We start from the raw sequence: 6,000 nt of genomic DNA, 5'->3' as shown, positions 1-6,000 counted from the left end.
TAGATAATTTGCATTATATATATATATATTTTTATATTATCTTTATTATACTTGAATTTGAATTATTAATGTTAATGCTAGGTCTACATGTTTGTTTATACATAGAACATAATTCTCATATCGATATCATAGTTGTTTATATCATCTTTATTATACTTGATACTTGAATTTAAGTTAATGTATAATGCTAGTTCTACATGTTTGTTCATATATAGAACACAATTATCATGTTAGAGGTGTTTAATTATGAAGTTAAGATCTAAGTTAAACAGGAATTCTGAATTCTTAATTTGGGGCGGCCGGGTACATTACTTCTGGGCATAATAACAAGTAATACCTATTTATTTTGCACATGTATGTTGAATGTGGCTTGAGTCGAGTACATGCCAAATCACATAGCTGATTAACATCGGTGTAAAGGGTAGATAAGGGCTTTGGAATAAATTTGGGGACATGCATGTGACTGGGACCGATCACCCTGCGGCCTAGATTTGAAATTGCCTTTTTCTTCATCACTACTTACATTATTTTCTCTTCATTGTTCTTGGAGAAACATACCCTATACAGAGTAATTTTAGGATACTCAATTGTTACCGTATTGTTCTGCTTGATCATAAACGTATCGAACATTTTAGAAATGTTAAATTTGATGCCCTAAATATAGCCCTTGTACTACAATAATTTAGAGAGATTTAAAAAAGCCGTAATTTTTTATAAGCATTATTTTCTTATTTAAATGTGTATAATTCTTATTTTGTCCTCTGCATAAATATTCTCATATAAGTTGACATTGGACCCTTACAATGTGTTTGGGATAAATTGTATTTTTTATTTTCCTTACTGCATTCATTTGGTATACTCGAAGTATACTCACATTCTATGCTGGTACATTTTTGTATATTTTTCTATGTTAGTTTTTTTCCCTATATTTGATTTTTGTTTTCATTTGGTTGTTTTAATAGTTAATTATAATTAACCAGAGGAAACATGGTTGACCATGGACAATCATGGACAACCATGGCCAAACACGAGTAACCTTGGTCAAACATGGTCATCCCTAGTCAACCATATTCAACCATAGTTAATCTTAGAGGACATTAGACCATGGTCAACCATGGTTTAGTGTTCAACCATTGCCAACAATGGTTAAGTGGTCAACTATGGTTAACTATGGTCAACCATCATCGAGTGGTCAACTATGTTTAACCATGGTCGACCATCATTGAGTGGTCAACTATTGCAAATTAAAGTCAAGTTGCCAACTATTGTCATCCACACTTTACCATGGTTAAGCTTCATCAACCATATTTGACCATGGTGAATGATGGTTTACCAAGTGGTCAAGTATGGTCAACCATACTGGACTAATTGGTCATCCAAGGTTAGCCATCCTTGACCATGGTTTACCATAATTGACCATGGTCAACCAATATTGACCAAGTGGTCAAACATCAACAACCATACTTGACCATGGTCAACGATGATTAGTGATTTGACCAACATGGTCACCTATGGTCAACATTGCCAAACCATGGCAACATGGTCAACCATAGTCAACTATAATTAAATGTGGACAACCATAATCAACCATGGTCTACTAATCTTCCCCTCGCATGTTGACTGCCAAGTAGAAACAATCACATTAAAGTAAAAGTGGTTGATATACATTCTTCCTCTTACCTGTTGACTGCGGAGTAGAAACAATCACATTAAAGTAAAAATGGTTGATATACATTTTTCCTCTCACATATTGACTACGGAGTAGAAACAATCACATTAAAATAAAAGTGGTTGATGTACATTGATCGAGGCCATTTTCCGGGGTCGATCCCTGTACCTGGAAGTCCGCAACTTTTTAATGCTTGAGATACCAGATGGAGCAAGTCGATGTGTAGCATATTTGACTACATTCACTTCTTCTGCGAAAGGTGTTGTAACAAACCCAACGCCATCAACTTAGAGTCGTAAGACAGAGGCCTTCGGATGCTGTGGAGATGATTTAAAATATTGTTGTTCTTGCACAATTATGGCAATTTTAGCAAGAGTGTGTTTTCGTCCTCGGTCATGTATTTTTGGGAAGGAGAGTGGAATGATTTTCTTGAAAATATAGTTGCCTCTGTGAGGAATGTATTCCAGTGTGGAAAATCAGCGGCAGAGGTGTCAATTGACAGCTCTTTGAATCCGCTTGACTTTCTACGGATGGTTCAGATTGATCTGGCAACATGAACTCAACGATCAATTGCTTGGATAGATCAAAATGGCAAGTGTTTCTTTTCTAAGTATTTTTTCCAGGGCAGTGAGATGAGATGCACGAATGCTTAAACAACGGGCAGGGCAACAAGGAACAAACTCATCAGTGTTGTTTCAGCAGTGAGCGAGTTCAAGAAATTGAGGTCAAGGTTGAAATTGGAATAAATGGGATATAGAATTCTAAGTCGGAAAATAGGAACGAGGTATCTGTTACTAATTGCCAATCAGAAGAATCTCAGTCCCAATCTTTGGATACAGAGTCCAGTGAATTGGAGTAGTTTTTTTAGAACCCTTCCGAATCCATTATATTTTGTGGCAGCCATGAAATATATGCGATGAATTTCGATGGCCTGTCCTTTCCTGTCCGATCCGTTCAATTGAATGTATACCACATTGTTGGTCAGTGTCGTTCAGTGGTTTGGTTTTATCTCCAGTGGCCGATTATTAGCCATGGTAATGCCGAGAATTTTAATCATCAAACCATTTAGATCTATTCTGAAATAACTTGCCATTTAGATCTATAACCAATTATATTTTTAAAATTAAATCAGGCTTAAAAATTATAATAAAAAGTATTTAATAGCGAGTGTGTTAACATTTTTGAACAAATTATATTTTTAAAATAAATCAAATTTTGATAGTGTATTATTTATTTGAAATTAAAAAATAATAATATTTGATTATTGTTTTAAAATATTTTCAAAGGAAGTGGAGTTAGATAAATTAAAGGTTTAGTTTAATTTGTCAATAAAATAGTATTTTTTTGTGAGAGATTTTTTGGCGAAAATCACATGGGATACCATTTGTCTATGCGTTTAGAACCAACTAGTGTGGTTCATGGTCATGACAAGTTGAACCACACTAGTGTGGTTGTGGTTCAAATTGTCCTGACGATGAACCACACTAGTTGGTTCGAAACGCGTCGACAAATGGTATCCCGAGTGTGGTTCAACTTCTCCTGACGATGAACCACACTAGTTAGTTCGAAACGCGTCCACAAATGGTATCCCATGTGTATCCCGAGTGTGGTTCAATTTGTCCTGACGATGAACCACACTAGTTGGTTCGAAACGTGTCCACAAATGGTATCCCATGTGTATCCCGAGTGTGGTTCAATTTGTCCTGACGATGAACCACACTAGTTGGTTCGAAACGCGTCCACAAATGGTATCCCATGTGATTTTCGCGAAAAAATCTCTCACAAACTTAATATGGATCACAGAAGCTTGAACTCTATAAAATAGTATTTTTTCAAAAAAATTGGAGGATATCATTTTAAGCAATATTGTGCTTTTTTAATGTTTAAAATATTTTTTTAAATACATAAATTTGTTTATATAATTTTTTTTTTTATAGATTGAAAAATTATTTAGTTAAATTTTTATAATATAAAATACTTAAAAAAATAGGGTTTTTTTGTTTGGTTTTGGTAATTGACCAACATCATATTTGTTTGTGTTAATAAAAATTCAACAGGTTATACATTGAAATCATTATTTTGTAAGGACACTATAAATAGGTTTTAAATTTTTCACATATATTTTAATATTATAATTTTTAAGAATTTTTTTTAATATATATATATATCTGTGGGTGGGGGTATTTTAATTGTTTTTTATTTACATTTTTAATTTTTTATTAAATATTATTTACAAAAATAAAATAAAAATATTTTCTTCAATCTATTTTTTAAATGAATCTATTTAATTAATATTTTTACGTGAGTAAACAATTATTAATAATGTTAATAATTTTAACAATATTCATCTATTCCTTATTATTAAAATCCTTAAAAATAATAATTTCATTTCTCAATTAATTAACAAATTTTTTTACTAGAACAAGTTGACCTAACAATATTCATCTAATGTATAAAGTTGTCAATATTGAACATCTAATTAATTTAATGACTATTAATTTTCCATCCAGGATTCTTTAAATTCTTTGACACAACATCTCAAACATTCTCCACAGATTTTTGTTGGTTTAATAATTTTGTATTTAATTTCCGTGACATGAAGTTAGTTTATGCTCGAGAGATCTTAAAAAACACTATTTAGGTTATGTGTTTTTTTAATTGCTAATGATCTAATAATTTTATATTTACTCTCCTTGGCATGGAATTTACATTTAAATTTTCTTTTGATGTAATAATCTGTTAATTAGATTTGCAAAGGCACATGATAATGGATTAATTTAGGTTTTTTCTTTTGTTGAAACATTTATAAAATTTCTTGATAATTTTCTCAATTCTGGAAACGAATCTTGTTTTTTTCCGAGGAAAAAAATCTGTAACCTTTTATTTAAAAAATGAAAAGTTACAATTGCAGATGCATGATGCATTTTCGTAAGCTGCCCAGTGGGCTCGAGTGCCATGGCACCCTACGCAACGTTACTGGAGTAACGTGCAAAAAATGATGAGAAAAGAAGAGAGAGAAAGGGAGAAAAGAGAGGGAGAGAGGGAAGAGAAGTGAAGGCAAAAACTGAATTACATATGTGAGTGTGACTCATGCTTCAGGTTTTCCTTCCTTTTTTCTTTTCGACCTTGCGCCATCCTCCATGAGTGGGCTCGATCGAGGCTATGACTAACTGTGTTTCTGCTTTCTGCGTGCCTAATTCCTTATCTGAGTCTGATGTGTCTGATTGGTGGTGCCGCTTAATCCCTCCCATGTTCTGTTCATCGTTTGTCTTCTCTGCCTGATTTTGGTGGAGTTGTGAAGCCTTGGTATCTGTTGTGTTTTCCTTCTGATTCCCCGTTTCTTGGGGGACCTCAGCTGTCTCTTTGGTAGTATCTTCCTCTTCAGCTTCTGATTCATCATCTTTTGATATCGGAGGGGAAAAGAACCATCCTTTCTTCTGCTTCCCTTTCTGCTTTCTTTTGCTGTTTACTTTTTTGGCTTCTGGACATGTGCTTTGCAGGTGTCCTGTTTGTCTGCATAGCCTACACCTAAAGGCAGTATTTTCGTAGTCTAGTGCTTGCAACCAATTTTGTTGTTTATAGATCAGCCTTATGTTGTCAGGCAAACCTTTACTTAAATCCACTTCCACGCAAATTCGTGCGAAAGTGAAGATCCTCTCATCAATCCTTTCCATATCTGTTTTGATGTATTTCTCGATGCTGTTCCCGATTCCTTCCAGGACTCGTTCACTCCAGAAGTGTAGGGGGAGGTTGTGAAGACGAACCCATACCGGCACTTTGGTGACTGTCATTTTGTTTGGATCGAAGTCTGTGAACCATGGGGTTATAAACAGCCCTGCCGTTCCCCAGAACCAAGGCCCTGCATTGATAATTATATCTCTGACTTCCCTGGATGCGAATCTGACTACGAAGAACCCTTTAGAGCATAAGTGTATTTCGCATTCCATGGTCCAATTTTTGAAGATCCAGTGGAATAGATTCGTTGGTGTTGGCCAAAAGCTGTTGAATCGGCATATGAGGGCCTGCGATTCATATGACTTAACATAGTCATCCAGCCCTGTGGAGTCGAAATTAAGGGCTGGAGTTTGCCCTAGCTGTTCAACTATGTATGGCCGAGGTGTATATCCACCTTGATCTGGGGAGGATCCTGACTCTCTGTTTCCTTGGAGAATGTTTTTATATGATGAAGCTCCCTTGGGTTTATACTGGGGTACTGGTTTCCCCTTTTCCCCTCCTGAACTGCTTGGCTGTCCTTGAGATGGTGCCCCTCCTCTCAGCCTGAGATTCAGGACAATGGTTTCTCCAGGGCTGATCTCGTAGCTTCCCAGGGT

Source organism: Pinus tabuliformis, chromosome 5_2, assembly GCF_031772625.1.
Source record: "Pinus tabuliformis cultivar Carrire ecotype Pingquan chromosome 5_2, CPIR1, whole genome shotgun sequence".
Taxonomy (NCBI): Eukaryota; Viridiplantae; Streptophyta; class Pinopsida; order Pinales; family Pinaceae; genus Pinus; species Pinus tabuliformis.
This window is presented reverse-complemented; position numbering follows the sequence as displayed.